Raw genomic sequence first — 17,899 nt, 5'->3', positions numbered from 1 at the left:
CTCTCTATCATAAATAAATAAAAATTAAAAAAAAAAAAAAAAGGTTTGAGGTACTCAGCAGATTCAGTCGGTTAAAGTGTCCAACTCTTGACATCCGCTCAGGTCTTGATTTCACATAAGTTCAAGCTCCATGTTAGGCTCCATGCTGTATATGGAGCCTAATAAAAAAATTAAATTTAAATTAAAAAAAATTTTTTTTCAGATTGTCATCTAAATTTCTTTGGAACGACTCAAACCTTCCTCTGGCTAAAAATATTCTCTCTCGGGATGGGATGCCTGAGTGGCTCAGGGGTTGAGCATCTGCCTTTGGCTCAGGGTGTGATCCCGGGGTCCTGGGATCGAGTCCCGTGTCGGGCTCCCTGCATGGAGCCTGCTTCTCCCTCTGCCTGTGTCTCTGCCTCTCTCTCTGTGTCTCTCATGAACAAATAAATAAATAAATAAAATATTCTCTCTCTCACACATACGTACTTAGAATTTTTTAAAAACACTGCATAGTTAAAAAAAAACACTGCATAGTAGTGATGTGATTCATAACCTATGGTTGAAAAATCTAAGGAAGATAAAACTAAAAATAAAGACCAGCCTGGACAAAAAATATTTATGTGTAAATGGCTGTTTTCTATAAACTAAACCAAAAGTTCTCTGATTCACACCACTTTCTCAGAAATAGTCCAAATTTTTTAAAGTAGGCTCCATGCCCAGCACAGAGCCCAACTCGGGGCCTGAGCTCATGACCCTGAGATCATGACCTGAGCTGAGATCCAGTCACATGCTTAACCAACTGAGCCACCCAGACAGTCCACAAATATCTTTTAAAGAATTAAAAAACACAGAAATAAAAAAATATTGTTTACATTTAAAAACTTGTACTGCCTAATTTCAACATACCCCACAAGACTCCTGCATTTTAAAAAAACAGCACTCTTCTTCAGAGACCTAGCCCACCTGCCGGCGAAACACACTTCAACAGGTACGGACTCACCCTCATTTGGCATGCTATTAATGCACACTCTTTCTACAATTAAAATTAAAGTTAACCCTGGCCATTTACCCAAGTGCTGGTCCACCTGTTCTCCTGCCTGATCTCCCTAGTGTCTACTACGGCCAACACTGAAATCCAGCCTTAGGGGCAGCGGGAGAGCAGAACCAGGCGCCTTCTAGCTGCAATGCACTCCCTCCCAGCATGACTCACCTAGCAGCACAGCTCACCTGGCCCAGCAGACCTTGAGCCCCCGCCAACCCAACCCAGCCCAGCCCCGCCCAGCCTGAGCCCCACCCCAGCAGCATCACAATGGCTCCTGACAACCCAGACCCGGAGCACTCCTTCACCAAGCAACCGAGCACTCCTTCACCAAGCAACCGTGAAATGCCAGGCCAAGTGACAATATAAATGCCCCATAATTGTCCTCATTCTCCAAGTGGACAAGGGACTGATTTTTTTATTCTCTATTAGTTACTCACTGATTAACAAAACCCAAACTTCCCACTTCATTCCCAAAGTGACCTTTCACCTTAACATTCTTCAATACCTGCAATAGTGATTATTAAACCACAGCAAAGAGTTGTCCTAATGGCTAATTTCTACCAACTACACTACAATTAGTGTCTGATACGTCCTTAGTGACTACATCCTGAAGTTTACAGAGGTCAGTGTTATAAGGAATGGCAGACGCCCTAAAGCCAATACTTGAGCATTTACTTCCAAGATCAGGACCAGGACACAGAGACAGTAGAGCCTGCAGCTAAGAGCAGGGCAGAGTCCTGCAATCTGGGCTTGCAATCCCAGCATCGCCCCTAGGGGCTACTGTGCGGCAGATTGGGACAGGGCCAGTTCTCTGACAAAGCTGCCAGAGGATCCAGGAGCTCCAGCCTATGACTCAGCTCAGAAGCAGCAGTTACAGAACCTGTGGAGGGCATATGTAGGAACTCACATATTTATTTGAAAAGTTACATTTATATGTGCTCACATTTTTAGCTACCTGAAAGAGAATTTGGTTAATTTCTAATGCATGACAAATGGTGTTTTCAGAAGCTAACAGGAGGTGCAGGACCAGCTACAACCAGATTTTTCAACCTAGTTCTTCCCATCAATGAGCCAGATGACAAACCTGAGCCATACCACCTCTAGCCAAGTTTCAGGTTGGCCTTATGCCACAATAAATTTAATTTGGGGGCACCTCAGTGGTTCAGTCGCTTAAGCATCGGACTCTTGATCTCAGCTCAGATCTTGATCTCAGGGTCATGAGTTCAAGCCCCACGCTGGACTCTGCACTGGGCGTGGAGCCTACTTAAAAATTGATTAATTCAGGTAGCCCAGGTGGCTCAGCGGTTTAGCATCACCTTCAGCCCAGGGCTTGATCCTGGAGACCCTGGATAGAGTCCCACATTGGGCTCCCTGCGTGGAGTCTGCTTCTCCCTCTGCCTCTCTCTCAATCTCTCTCTCTTTCTCTGTGTGTCTCTCATGAGTAAATAAATAAAGTCTTTTAAAAAAATTAATTAAATTTCTTGGCTCTGAAATAAATCCTATCAAAGAACCAAGCAGAGCGACTGGTTGTCATAGGAATCCTGGGAATGACAGGATTCTAGCAGTGACTGTGTCAAAAATCCAACCGGAGAGAACAGGGAGACACAAGCAGAGTAACACCAGATAGTGGTAGATTTCTGGTAAAACGTGTTAGGAAATACAAAAGTAATAAAAATGCCCAAAGAGAACACCCTCAAGAGAGTACCAGTAAGGGCAGACACCAAACTCTAGGAACAGACACCTGGCAGCATGGCTCTGCAGGACAGGAGGGACAGTGGAGCGGACAATGACGGTCACAGCTAAGCAGCTACTATCGCACAGCACAAGGGCACCACACACGTACCCACTTTTTCCAGCTCATTCTGATTTCACTCTTGTAAGGACATGAATTTTATGTCATGTTTTCCAGTGAAGTGCGGCTAGGCTTTGCTTAATTCAGACCCGTGGCCCCGAAGGGTGTTTGCCATGGCTTAGTCCACAGACCAGAAAGCCACTTCTCTCCTGGGGAAGCGCAAGAGGACCACACTCACACAAAGCAGAACCTGCAAAGAGGCAGGTGGACATGGAGGCTACACCACACTTGAGTCAGAGTTTCTGAGGAAGGATGACTGCTGTTCTCTTCCAAGTTTACTGCAGCACAGAATTCCTGGGTATGACAGCTAATCGTACCAGAATTTATGTGGGTCCTCTCTTCATTGACCCTGAACAGATCGTGATACAGCTTCAAAACACTTGAAATCACTCTTCAGTTCCCTCCATGAAACGTGAGCGTTAAGTACAATGACTGGATGAAAACAAAGTAAAGCAGAAGAGGATGAAATGAAATTGTGTGCACAGGGCAGTGCCTGGCACACAACGCTCAAACAGGAGCTTGAATATTTGGTAGAATAAAGTTACACAGCCTATGTTCTCAATCCTTGACACACAGATTGTTTTCCTTCGAGTGACCAACCCCCAAGATGAAGACTGACTCAACCCCAGGCCTAAATGAAAGACACAGTCCACCGCCAGCATAGATGGCTCCAACTGGGAGCAAACAGGTAGTTGCTCCAGCCCCTGGCCCCCATCAGAAGCATCTCAGAATTCCAAACAGCAAACATGCAATTCTAATACCAGATCTGCTGATAAATGAACGTGAGCACTAAGCATTTTCAAAATGCTGCTCCCAGCCTCCATGTCCATCCCCATTAAGTAAAGACCACACGTAACCCTAGAGCTTCCTGCTCCTATCGTGTGGCCCTGCCTCTACCAGCCTCAGCCTGAGACTCAAGGGAAAGCTGATTTGCTCTCATACAATAGGTGAAAAGGCAGACTGAAAATGCCTTCAATGGCATCAGAAAGCCCTGGAAAGAATCTGAGGTCAACATCTTACAATCACACACGCTCCACTGTCCTCATTCCTGCCGTCCTTTCCAGGCTGTCCCCTTCCCCTCGTTCTGTTCTGGCTGCTAGGGCAGGACTGTCCCGGGTGGACAGCCTAGCACAGTGCAGGAGGGCGCCTCCTCTGCCCTGGTCAAAGAGAGCTTCTTCAGGACTCTGGACTCTGAGCTGCCACTCCTAACTAGGAAAAGCACACAGCTGAGAGGACACATGGCCAAGAGCAGCATCTGCAGGGGGAAAGGGCGCTGCTGCTGGATTGCTGTGCCTTCTGGTGCCTCATTCTCCTGCAAGCACAGGCAGAGGAGAGGGCCTCTGTTCATGCTGGACCTTCGTATCTTTACCAACACACAGTTCTTAGTAGGCTTCGAAAATCAGAGTTTAAGAAAATGTTTAAAGAAAGTTATAAAAATAAAACGAGTTAAGATTATTTTAAGTAGGCTCCCCACCCAGGGTGGAGCACAATGAGGCACTCGACTCAAGACCCTGAGATCAAGAGTTGGAGGCTTATCCCATGGAGCCAGCAGGAACCCCACGTCTTGGGTTCTCCTTCAGTGCCCTTTGGGTTCCACTAGGCTTCTCCTTCAATGCCCTTTGAGGACATGGTGCTATGCTGACATCATACGGTAGAGACGAAAACATAAAGCTGTTTTGTTCTTGAATGCTTTAACCAAGAATGAATTTTAGTTCTGTGAGCACATATAATTTGAATTTTTACTACCACAATGTCTGTACTAATCCAGTAACAATCTAGAAAACATGCCTGGAAAAAATCTCAAAATTGATAAGTCACGCAAGGATTAAAAACAGAGAGCTTCAAGAAAACGGCAAAACCAAAGACACAGAGAAAACTAACATTTCTGAAATAATACTAGTGCACAGTATTTCCTTAGGAAATGCTGGAAGTTTTAAAGAAAAACTGGAAAAAGGAACCCTGGAGACCCCAAATAGCAACATCTTCTCGACAATTATGTTATATTAAACAGTGCCTACAGCACTGTGTTTACAGAGAGGAGTAGGTTATAAATCAAACTTTTTCAGCTGATTGAGTCACTGACAAAGTGGCTGAGAGAATGAGCCCAGGCACAACAGGCCACTGTAGCTTTCTGGTCGTTTGGTTCAGAAATGACCTGCTCCGGTTCCGCCGGAGGCAAAGGTCAGAACCTGTGGCTCTTGCCCATAACCCATCCCCGGGGACAGAAGCAATCAAAGGGGACAGCAACAGACAGGACGCTCCTCCCAGCTCTGGGCACAGCTCCAGACGCCATCTGCCACCAGTGCCATCCCAGAGGGAAGCTGTGTGCTGACGGCAGCAGGCTCCCGCAGCACAGGACAAGCCATAGTGGCCCTGGCACATCTGCAGACGCCAGCAGCGGGTGCTCAGCTGGCCAGGCAGTCCCTCAATGACCTTCCAGAGAGGTACTGGGGGAACATGCGCACACATGAACACCTGACAAACACTCCACCACCACCCTTGCCGATCCTTATCACCCAGGGCTCCGTTTTCAGAGAGCAGCTACACTGGGTGCTTCGTCTGTCACATAGTCTGCAAAGAGGATTAATTTTCAAACTAAAATTCCAAGGCGACCCTTTAAAAATTAGTAACTAGGGCAGCCCTGGTGGTTCAGCAGTTTAGCGCTGCCTTCAGCCCTGGGTGTGATACTGGAGACCCGGGATCAGGTCCCGCGTCGGGCTCCCTGCATGGAGACTGCTTCTCCCTCTGCCCGTGTCTCTCTACCTCTCTCTGTGTCTCGAATAAATAAATAAAATCTTTAAAAAAAAAAATTAATGACTAAATCTGTTTTTTCCCTTGAAGATTCTACATAAATTCAAGTTAGTTCACACAGAGTGTCCAATTAGTTTCAGGGGTAGAACTTGGTGATTAGCCAGTTGCATATACCACCCAGCGCTCTTTCCATCATGTACCCCCCTTATGCGTGTCACCCTAGAACTAAATCTTAATGTAACCATTCTGCTCAATCTTAATCCTATCAAAACTAAATGTAGAGACTAATAAAAACATTATTTTTGCCTACAGACTAAAAAAAGTCACAGTTGGTCTAAGTAAAACCATAAAAAAGATCATAATTTAGGTTAGAAATGAGTTTTCCAAACATCACATTCAATGTAATTACTTCTACCACATAAGAAATAGGAACTGGCATCCATCTGTTTTTATTTTGAAATAAAACAATGTCAGTCTGTGAAAATCTGTGACTTATACTAGGGAGAACCCTAAACATGAACCGAGTATTTAAAACAATGAATTGGACACTAATGACTAAGATAAAAATACTTGGGAGAGGGGATCCCTGGGTGGCGCAGCGGTTTGGCGCCTGCCTTTGGCCCAGGGCGCGATCCTGGAGACCCGGGATCGAATCCCACATCAGGCTCCCGGTGCATGGAGCCTGCTTCTCCCTCTGCCTATGTCTCTGCCTCTCTCTCTTTCTCTCTCTGTGACTATCATAAATAAATAAAAAAAAAAATAAAAAAAAAAAAAATACTTGGGAGAGCTTCACAGGAAGCTACGTGCTATAAGTACTTGAATATGCCTTTAAACTTGAAGAAAAATACCACTAAATTCAATGGTAAAGAATCAGACTTTCTACTCCTTACTTACCCACTTCTGTACCATTCAACATTTTTTTAAACAGTGGGTATTCTTACAACTTCAACAACTAACCCAGATAACTATTATTTTCCAAAAAAATTTTGTCTTCATCTGTGCAGCAGCCTGGGGGCAGGCAGACCCAGAGGCTCCATCCTGGCTCTACTTGGCCAGAGAACCCTGAGCAGAGGGAATGACAATGTACTCACACCTCCATGCTGCCATGAGTTGGGAATAGACAGCGCTCAAACTCAGGCTGTTATTGGAGAAGTCAGCCAGTGAACACGCCTAATCTGCTCAGTGCTGCCTGGCACAGGATAAAAATACGCTATAAAAGTTAGTTATTACCAGCAGCAAGTCTGTACTGAAAAACGGTAACTAGCCAAGATAGGATGTTTCTTTCCTTTTTGGGGGAATGATGAGACAACAGGAAGAGATGTGGGCTGGATGAGCTTGTTTACTTAAGAAAATAGCTCTGACTTTTAGGGAAGAGAATTACTTCTATGTAAAGATAAGTTATCACACGCTTACATCTCCTGATGGTAAGTACCCAATAACTTTTTTTTTTAAGATTTTATTTATTTATTCATGAGAGAGAGAGAGAGAGAGAGAGAGAGAGAGAAGAGAGAGAGGCAGAGACACAGGCAGAGGGAGAAGCAGACTCCATGCAGGGAACCCAACGTGGGACTTGATCCCAGGTCTCCAGGAAGAGGCCCTGGGCTAAAGGTGGCGCTAAACCGCTGAGCCACCCGGGGTGCTCCCCAAGAACTTTTTAATAAAAAAAACCATTTCCTCTGACAGTGGTATTATCATAGTGTTTCAGCAAAAGCCCAAAGTCAACTTATTTCATACATGTTAATATAAAGGGTCTTTCTTCCTAGAATCCAGAAAGCATGACAACATAGTTTTACAGTATTTGCTTCAAACCCAGAATGCACTAAATTTCCTTACAACCAGCAGTTACAAGGACTGCCTGTGACGCGGTTTCTACGGCGAAGATGCTGTCCCCAAAGAACGCCTTCAAACAGCAGCGCTGAGCAGGGACTCTGGGGGCCCTTCTGGCACTGGGAAGGCCAGTCTGGTATGTAGCCAGATGGGGGGGAGGGGGCTGCCTTTTTCTGTTTCTTTGTTTTTTGTTTTGTTTTGTTTGTTTTTTTACAGGATATCAATCTCACCCATGGCTAGGAGACCCCGCCGTGTCACTGAACTGGCCCTGCGGTGACTTGGGTTGGCCTGTCAGTTCTTCCCAGACTTAGAGCCTGCTCCAGCCCAAAAACACGTAAGCAGTCAGCTATAGATTCTATTGCTGATTTGACTTAACTAATCCATCTGTAATTCATATGTATACAGTGAGATAAGCATCTGATTTTACTTCATGTTGAGCATTTCTATGGGGATCATCTACAAGTATCCAAATCACCTAGCAGTCTGTTCCCCCCATTCCAGTGGGTCACTCCCTCTTCCTTCCAGTTCCCCTTGCTATCCATCTCCTGCTGGTTATGGCCAGAATACTGCCAGAAGGGTGTGTCTACAAAGAGATCAACCACCTCACTGCCTTCACATCCCATCATGGCTCCCTAGCACCCACAGATAAGACCCAAGAGACTGCACCAGACCCTCCATCCAAATGTCCCACTCCTCTCTGTGTCCCATCAATCCATGGAGTAGCTTCACTGAGGGCCTGGACTTAGAAAACCCTCTTCTCTTCATCCCATTTCACAGTTCCTATGCCCTCTCCCCAGCCTCACTCCGTTGGTCTCTTTCCACACCAAATGCTCCTGGCTACCTTCTAGTCAACCTGAGAATTCAGCTGAGATACCACCTCCAGGAAGCTCTCCTGGAGCCCCAACCCCCCATGTCCAAGTGAGATGCTAGCTTTAGTGCTCCCCAAGCACTCATCTTCACAGAAACTGTAATGATTTATGAGCAACTAGACCCTGTACTCTCTGAGGGCAGCATGCACTGCTGTGCGTGTTCCTTACTTTGCCTTTAACCTGAAAATTCAGTGTCTGCTGCTTGTCTGACCACATCTCGCAAAACCGTGCCAAACATATGATGAGGGGAAAGGGTCATGCACACCTGGGCCTCCTTACTCTCTAACGGATTCAACTGCTTCTCACGTGTCCTCATCGCAGCAGAACAGCTCTATCAACTGTGCTTTATTTCTAGCTATGACTGGGAATGAGAATTAAACAGCAATTACAGGATTTTATTTGTACTGCAAATGTAAACATTTAATCCACACTAGTTCTTTTTTTTTTTTTTCTTTTTCACACTAGTTCTTAATTAATAACCCTTTTCATGCTGTCCTCCCAAACAGGAAGCAGCAGGCTCGGAGTCCATGTTGTCCGGTACTGAAAAGGTTTACAGTGTAAGTAGAGAGTGAAGAAATCATCAAATTGATCTGTTTTCCATATTCTATATATAGCTCACATCTTCCAGTAATATTAATTAAAGATCCAACAAAGACAATGACTGAAAAACAAAGCAGCCCAGCAAAAAGCACAGCTGTTTTCAGGCTACACATGTTCCCAGGGGGAGCTACTCATCTACACCTGAGTGCTTCCCCCTACTTACCCAGAGGACCTGGGTTCTATTTCACACAAACATCCAGTATGAATCACATAGCTCTTAGATCCTAAACTAAAATTTGCAACTGAAGACCATTCACTGAGTGCCCCTATGTGACTAAATGAACAACAAAGCACGCAAATAATAAGCATGGTTAATTACAGATGTGACTCAAACTGCAGAACCCTAATGAATTACATGAGTTAATTAACAAAGTAGAACCAATCATAATACACAATTATGACAAACAGCACATCTTAAGCAGCAATGCCATGTTTTGTATTCCCATCTGCCAATCCTGCTTAACTTTGGTTCAATGCAATGCAAGTAAACTGTTTCAAATGCCTATCAGTAGGTCCAGTCTCCTCTTGAAATCAAGAGGGGTGAACAATCCAAACTGGCAATGAGTTCCAAATTTGGGGATGGAAGGCAGGAAGAAAAAACAGAGCACAGCTACCCCACTGAACTATGTGCAGCAGCATCTCAGCTCCCACATCACTCCTGTTTGGATACCATCACTGTCTTGGGTGTTCCCCTTCACCATGTGCTCAGGACCACCCTCATGGTCCTCGTGGTGGGCCTCACAAGCACCATGACTCTTGCTTCACCTTGCAATATTTAAGAGTTGCCATGCTGAAAGGCGGTTCCATCCTGTGTCACTTCCACCAAAAATGCTGCCTGGCATTTGCACTGTAAACAAATTCAAATTGGCTCTATTTTCAGAATCTAGAGACCATCTGATGATCATAAATTCAGAACCAGGAAACAACGGCTATGAGCAGACACTCCATGAAATGCTAGTATTCTCTGAAAATAGGTCACCCAGGAATTTCCAGTTAGAAATGGCACACCGAGCAAAGGTGGTAGCTCCCACTCTCTTCCGGCACCCCTCCTAAAGAGAGATTGTTTCCTAAAGGCACATAACCACAGAGCATTAACAGAAGGAAGAAAAGACAACAGCAGCAAACATGGAAGCTAAAATACAAATGATGAATGAAAACATAGCTAAGCCAGAAAAAGCTGAATCACAAGCTTGCAGTGAGTGACACTGAGAAATAATCCACCTAAGAAATAGTCCATGGACACCCCCCCCCCCCGCCAAATGATTATAGTTAGTGGCACCCATGTCCATTTGGAAGGGAGTATGTAGACTGGAGCTCATATACAGCAGAAATCAAACGCTGAAAGTCTGTTTAAAAGCAGTTAGGCAAAACCAGATGATCACCCCAATCAGTGCAGGAAAGCACTTGTCAAAATCCAACAGTATTTCATGATAAAAATGTTCAATAAACCAGGAGTCGAAGGGAATCTCTCCGACCTGATAGCGGGCATTCTGACACCCACAGTGAACATCACGCTCTGCGGTAAGAGACCGACAGCTTCCTCCTTGGATCAAAAAGGAAACACAGATGTCTACTTTCTCCACTCCCACTGGACATGGAACTGAGTTCCAGCAGCAGCAGTCAGGCAAGGGTAAGAAACAAAAGCCATCAAGTTGGAAAGGAAGAAGTAAAGCATCTCTAGTCACAGATGGAAATCCTAAAAAATTCCATCATATATATAGGAAATCCTAAAAAATTCACACAAAAAAACGTAAAAGCTAACAAACTCTGCAAAGATGAACGATACAAGATCAACAAACAAAAATCAGTTGTAGTTTTATAAACTAGCAATGAACAATCTGGAAAGGACATTAAGGAAACAATTTCTCTTACAACAGAATCCAAAAGAACAATAAACTTAAGAATAAATTTAACCAAGAAAGTGTCAGACTGGTACACAAAACATCACAAAATATTGCTGAAAGAAATTAATGAAAAATGTCTGCAAAGACATTCCTTGTTCACAGACCAGAAGACTTAATATTGTGAAACACAGCAAAACAGTCCTAAGAGATCGACAGATTCAGCTCAACTTCTATCACAGCCCCCATGGCCATTTTTTGTAAATATGGTAAAGTTAATCTTTAAATTCATATGGAACTGCAATGGATCCCAAATAGCCAAAAACAATCTTGAAAATGAGTAACAAAGTTGGAAGACTCACACTTCGTGATTTCAAAATGTACTACAAAACAGCACTGTTCCTGGCATAAGGATAGATATAGAGACTAACAGAAAAGAACTGAGAATCCAGAAATAAATCCATACATTTATGGTCAACTGATTTTTCTACAAGGATGCCAAGATCACCAATAGGGAAAGAATGATGATGAAATAAATGGATGTCCACATGCAAAAGAATGAAGTTGAACCTCTACCTCACGCCACATGCAAAAATTTACACAAAATCGATGAAAGATCTTAAATTTAAGAGCTTAAGCTTTAAGACTCTTAGATATAAACATAGGGGGGTATATCTTCATGTTCTTGGATTTGGCAATGGTTTCTTAGATATGACACCAAAAGAATAAACAACAAAAGAAAAAATGGATAAACTGAACATCAAATGTAAAATTTCTGTGCATCAAAAAATACTATCAAGAAGGCAGCCCAGGTGGCTCAGCAAAGCGCCGCCTTCAGCCCAGGGTATGAGCCCGGAGACCCAGGATCAAGTCCCACGTCAGGCTCCCTCCATGGAGCCTGCTTCTCCCTCTGCCTGTGTCTGTGCCTCCCCACCTTCTGTCTCTCTCATGAATAAATAAAATCTTAAAAAAAAATACTATCAAGAGAGTAAAGAGACAACCAAAGAATGGAAGAAAATATATGCAAATCATGTATCCGATAAGAATCTAATGCCTAGAACATGTAAAGAACTCTTACAACTCAACAAAAAGACAAACAACTCAAAAAATAGACAACCTGAGTAGGTATTTCTCCAAAGATACACAAATAGCCAAAAAGTACATGAAAAGATGCTCATTAGTCATTCAATAAATGCAAACAAAATGAGATACCACTTCCTATCCACTAGGAAGACTATAATAAACAAAACAAAGCAAAGCATACAACAAACGGGGGAGAGAATATGGAGAAACTGGAACCCCTGCACACAGTTGGTGCAGCCACAGTGGAAAATAGTTTGACAGTTCCTCTATATATTAAATAGAGCTACTATATGATCCAGCAATCCCCACTCCTAGATTCACACCCGAAAAACTGAAAACAAGTAATCAAAAACTTGTACTCAAATATTCCTAGCAGCATTATTCATAAAAAGCAAAAAGTAGAAACAAATGTCCACTAAGAGATGAATGGATGAAAAAATTGTGGCATATTCATGCCACACACAATGTTATTCAGCCAAAAAAGGAATAAAGTTCTGATATGTTACAACATGGATAAGCCTTAAAAAAAAATCATGGGCAGCCCCGGTGGCGCAGCAGTTTGGCCCCGCCTGCAGCCTGGGGTGTGATCCTGGAGACCCAGGATTGAGTCCCACATCGGGACTGCTTCTCTCTCTCCCTCTCCCTGTGTCTCTGCCTCTCTCTGTATGTCTATGAATAAATAAATAAGTAAATAAATCTTAAAAAAAAAATCACCCTAAGTGCAAGAAGTCAGACACGATAGGCCACATACTGTATGAATCTGCGTCTATAAAAAAAAATTCAGAATAAGTAAAATCACAAAAAGAAAGATTAGTGGATCCTAGGGGTTGGGAGCAGTGGGCATTGGGGAAGTGCCTGCTAATGGGTACGGGGCTTCCACTAAGGGGGCAAACAGTTCTGGAACAAGGCAGTGGTGATGGCTACACAGCACACCTAATGCCCCTGAACTGTACACATCAAAGTGGCAAATTTTGCTATGTAACAAAATAGTAGTTAGTTACCATACATTAATGCCTTCCCACCTTCCCTGCAAAAAAGCCTAAAGGATGAAACCAAGGGGGTCTCTGCAGCAGAGGATAAGTAATACTATGTTCCAGTATGTCCTCCCGAAGAGGGAGATGAGTGAGCACCTTAGTAATTTTTGAGGGCCACAGCCACACTCTTCTATCCAATTTCAAAAACAAGGCAGGAGGGCAGCCCGGGTGGCTCAGTGGTTTAACGCCGCCTTCAGCCCAGGGCCTGATCCTGGAGTCCTGGGATTGAGTCCCATGTCAGGCTCCCTGCATGGAGCCTGCTTCTCCCTCTGCCTGTGTCTCTGCCTCTCTCTCTCTCTCTCTCATAAATAAATAAATAAAATCTTAAAAAAAAAAAAAAAAGGCAGGAGAGTAGAAAGTCCTTTGTTGAGAATAAGAAAAGCCCAATAAAAGGACCTTAAGATAATGAGGCTGAGGGTTCCTCGAGGAGACACTACCGCTTTTATGAAATAAACATACTGCTAAATTTTAGAGGAAAAAAAGAATCACAAAAAAAGCTATGGGCAATTTAAAATATGATGGCCAAAATAAAAATGCTAAATAAAGGAGACTGAGGAAATCTACAAAGTGAAACAAAAAGGCAAAAAATGGAAAATGGGAGAGATAAAGATTTTATTATTTTTAAAGATTTTATTTATTCATGAGAAACACAGAGAGAGGCAGAGACAGGCAGAGGGAGAAGCAGGCTTCCTGTGGGGAACTCAATGAGGACTTGATCCCAGGACCCCAGGATCATGAACTGAGCCAAAGGCTGACACTCAACCACTGAGCCACCCAGGTGTCCGAAAAGATTTTATTTTTAAAAAAGTAAAAATGGAGTCCAAAAAGTTCAGTGCCCAAACAACAGTATTTCCAAAATACAGAAACGAGAGAAGTTAAACAGGAGAAAAAAATTGTCAAAGAAAACTGTGAAAAATTCCCCCAGAACTAACCATCATGAGTTTCCAGACTTAGAAGAACTATGCAATGTCCCACGAAATGGATGGAGATGAACGCAAACAGGAGTTTTTGAGCTGCAGACCCCGGGAGTAAAAACAGTCTGTGCACAGAGGGTTAGACGCAGAGCAGGCCTCCCTGGGCAGCTGGCAGCTGGCGGGGCACACCAGAGTGCCCAAGGTAAGGGGGAGGCCCCACCCCTCCCCGGACACACTATCCTGGAGCCCTAAGCGGGCCTCAGGCTCACACCTGTGGGCCTTGGAGAAGGGCCCCACAAACACCCCGCCCGCGGGGCCGACGAGGTGGAAGGGCGGGGGCTCCCGGGTGTTGGGGGGCGGGGGGCAAGGGCTCCCGGGTGTTGGGGCAGCGGGGGCTCCCGGGCTCCCGGGTGTTGGGGCGGCGGGGGCGAGGGCTCCCGGGTGTTGGGGCGGCGGGGGCGAGGGCTCCTGGGTGTTGGGGCGGCGGGGGCGAGGGCTCCCGGGTGTTGGGGCGGCGGGGGCTCCCGGGTATTGGGGCGGCGAGGGCTCCCGGGTGTTGGGGCGGCGGGGGCTCCCGGGTATTGGGCGGCGAGGGCTCCCGGGTGTTGGGCGGCGGGGCTCCCGGGTGTTGGGGCGGCGGGGGCGAGGGCTCCCAGGTGTTTGGAGGGCGGGGGCTCCCGGGTGTTGGGGCGGCGGGGGCTCCCGGGTGTTGGGGCGGCGGGGGCGAGGGCTCCCGGGTGTTGGGGCGGCGAGGGCTCCCGGGTATTGGGGCGGCGGGGGCTCCCGGGTATTGGGGCGGCGGGGGCTCCCGGGTATTGGGGCGGCGAGGGCTCCCGGGTGTTGGGGCGGCGGGGGCTCCCGGGTATTGGGGCGGCGGCGAGGGCTCCCGGGTGTTGGGGCGGCGGGGGCTCCCGGGTGTTGGGGCGGCGAGGGCTCCCGGGTGTTGGGGCGGCGGGGGCTCCCGGGTATTGGGGCGGCGGCGAGGGCTCCCGGGTGTTGGGGCGGCGAGGGCTCCCGGGTGTTGGGGCGGCGGGGGCGAGGGCTCCCAGGTGTTTGGAGGGCGGGGGCTCCCGGGTGTTGGGGCGGCGGGGGCGGGGGCTCCCGGGTGTTGGGGCGGCGGGGGCTCCCGGGTATTGGGGCGGCGGCGAGGGCTCCCGGGTGTTGGGGCGGCGAGGGCTCCCGGGTGTTGGGGCGGCGGGGGCGAGGGCTCCCAGGTGTTTGGAGGGCGGGGGCTCCCGGGTGTTGGGGCGGCGGGGGCGAGGGCTCCCGGGTGTTGGGGCGGCGGGGGCGAGGGCTCCCGGGTGTTGGGGCGGCGGGGGCGAGGGCTCCCGGGTGTTGGGGCGGCGGGGGCTCCCAGGTGTTTGGAGGGCGGGGGCTCCCGGGTGTTGGGGCGGCGGGGGCGGGGGCTCCGGGTGTTGGGGCGGCGGGGGCGAGGGCTCCCGGGTGTTGGGGCGGCGGGGGCTCCCAGGTGTTTGGAGGGCGGGGGCTCCCGGGTGTTGGGGCGGCGGGGGCGAGGGCTCCCGGGTGTTGGGGCGGCGGGGGCGAGGGCTCCCGGGTGTTGGGGCGGCGGGGGCGAGGGCTCCCAGGTGTTTGGAGGGCGGGGGCTCCCGGGTGTTGGGGCGGCGGGGGCGGGGGCTCCCGGGTGTTGGGGCGGCGGGGGCGGGGGCTCCCGGGTGTTGGGGCGGCGGGGGCGAGGGCTCCCGGGTGTTGGGGCGGCGGGGGCGAGGGCTCCCGGGTGTTGGGGCGGCGGGGGCTCCCAGGTGTTTGGAGGGCGGGGGCTCCCGGGTGTTGGGGCGGCGGGGGCTCCCAGGTGTTTGGAGGGCGGGGGCTCCCGGGTGTTGGGGCGGCGGGGGCGAGGGCTCCCGGGTGTTGGGGCGGCGGGGGCTCCCAGGTGTTTGGAGGGCGAGGGCTCCCGGGTGTTGGGGCGGCGGGGGCTCCCAGGTGTTTGGAGGGCGGGGGCTCCCGGGTGTTGGGGCGGCGGGGGCGGGGGCTCCCGGGTGTTGGGGCGGCGGGGGCGAGGGCTCCCGGGTGTTGGGGCGGCGGGGGCGAGGGCTCCCGGGTGTTGGGAGGGCGGGGGCGAGGGCTCCCAGGTGTTGGGGCGGCGGGGGCGAGGGCTCCCGGGTGTTGGGGCAGCGGGGGCGAGGGTTCCCGGGTGTTGGGGCGCGGGGGCTCCCGGGTGTCGGGAGAGCGGGGGCTCCCGGGTGGGCGCGGGCGGTGACGACGGAGACCCCGGAGCAAGCACGCGTCCCCGCCACTGGGGTCGGGCGGAGAGGACGCCCCGGGACAGGCCCGCTGCAGACTCTGGCAGGTGCGCAAACGCACAGGGCCGAGGAGGGGGCGGCGGCCGTTGGCGGCCCAGGCGGGGCCCGAGGCTCGGCCCGTGCCCGCCCCCCGCGGCCCGCAGCTCCCGCCCGCCGTGAGGGACGCCCCGGCCCTAGTCGGGCCCCTCCAGCCCCACTCCGAAGCTCACCTGCCTCGTGCCACAGGGTCCACCCACGGCGCGACCGCTGCAGCCCCAGGCCTGGTCCGCGCCGCCCCAACCCGATCCCAGAGGGGACCTTGCGGACACCAGCCAACCAGCGGCCGCGCCCGGGGGCGGGGCGGGAGCAACGCCGACTTCCACCAACCCTGAGCGCGCCACCTGAAGCCCCTCGGCCAATGAGGAGGCGGCCTAGCTAGGAGCCCGGCCAATCGCGAGCTGAGGCCGAGTCCCGAGCAGGGAGGTGGGCGGGCCTGCGAGGCGGTGCGCCGGGCCGGGCGGCGTCGGGGGCGTGCGTTGCGGCGGCCGCGGCGGGAGCGGCGGGAGCGGCCGCTGGGGGCGGGGCCTCGTCACCGCGCTGCCTCGGGCCTGCGGCGCGCGGGACGGCCCGCCCCAGCTGCTGCTCCTGCACCTGCGCGCTGTGGGGCGGGGCGGAGGCGCCGGGAGCGAGCTCGGAGAGCTCGGGTGCCCTTGCACAGGGGCGGGCCGGGAGCCGGACCGCGGCGGCGGGGAAGACGGTGGGAGAAGACGGTGGGAGAAGACGGCGGTGTTGCCGGCGGGGGCGGGGGGGAGGGGCTGCGCGTTCGTTACCGCCCCGCGCGTGCGCAGTAGCGGCCGGCACAGGGGGCCGCGCAGGTGACCGTTTTGCTCCCGACGTAGGGGGATGGGGAGGAGGACAAAACTATCCCGGGCAAAAACAACAAAAACGGAGAGGGACGTATTACGCTCACCTGCAAAGGATTTAACAGGTGAGACGGGCCGTTGAGAGCAGGGATGATACTGTGCCCCCGCAGACACAGATGTGAGGAAACCCGGCAGCCCCCCTGTGTCTCGCCTCTGCCACCTCGGGAGTAGCATTGATAAGGAAAGAGGCCGAAGCCAGGGACCACCCGCCCGCCGGTGCTGACTCAGATGAGCACCTGAGCTAGGGGACAGGTTCCACACTTGGAGTCCTTCCTGGGACCCACCCCCACCCTCACTGGCTTCCATGAGCTTACGTTGGCTTCATCTGGACTCAGCTGGTTGGTACTGACACCAACTGGACTGAACTGGCTGGAACTGGTCTGTACCAGTGACCTGGTCTGAATGAGTCCGTCTGTTATCACAGCGGTGCTCCTTGGAGGAGGCCCTAGAGGGGAGAGATCTCTCTCTGGCGATGGGGCTCTTCCACTGCTACTTGCCCTGCTTGCCTGCCCCCCCACCCCACCCTCCGCTTCCCCCTTCCCTCTGGCTGTGCACCAGCTACTCCACCCAGCCGTTCCCACTCACCTGGCCCATCTGTAGATTCCTTTATTTCAAACCCAGCGCACCAGCTCCTGAGCAGCATCTTGGGTGCATGCTCTATTGTCCTTACTGGCGTTGCACTGATTGAATGCATGTTTATTGGATGCCTATTGTAGCAGGTGCTGAGATGCACCACTGAAAATCATATTCCCTCTCCCATATTCCAGAAGGCAGAGCTATACAGTAATTGCACCATGTGTTTCTGTGCAAGCTTTACAGACTGTGTTCTGGGAATGTGGTAAGCAGCATGGAGAAAAAGCAGCAGAGACAGGGCTAGGATGTGGGAGATCAGTAAATTTAAATGTGGCAGTCAGGGAAGGCCACTGTGGTGGTGACCATTG

The 17,899-nt window shown here is 50.2% G+C and overlaps 1 protein-coding gene across 8 annotated transcripts in view; it reads right to left on the bottom strand.

Annotated features, from left to right (window-relative positions):
* SUN1 (Sad1 and UNC84 domain containing 1) overlaps positions 1-16,378 on the bottom strand; it is a 53,134-nt gene extending 36,756 nt beyond the window's left edge. For 3 of the 8 annotated variants that reach the window (XM_055341030.1, XM_055341033.1, XM_055341035.1), the window contains exon 1: positions 16,266-16,377. The gene's annotated coding sequence lies outside the window, so the exon portion shown is untranslated. Of the gene's footprint in view, positions 1-16,265 lie in introns of all 8 variants that reach the window. The other 5 variants (XM_055341029.1, XM_055341032.1, XM_055341034.1 and 2 more) reach the window with 3 other exon arrangements.
* Between the last annotated feature and the right edge of the window lie 1,521 nt (positions 16,379-17,899).

The sequence above is a fragment of the Nyctereutes procyonoides genome, unplaced genomic scaffold, assembly GCF_905146905.1.
Source record: "Nyctereutes procyonoides isolate TBG_1078 unplaced genomic scaffold, NYPRO_anot_genome, whole genome shotgun sequence".
In the NCBI taxonomy this organism is placed as follows: Eukaryota; Metazoa; Chordata; class Mammalia; order Carnivora; family Canidae; genus Nyctereutes; species Nyctereutes procyonoides.
Note: the sequence above shows the minus strand (reverse complement) of the source record. Positions and strands in the feature narration are given on the sequence as shown.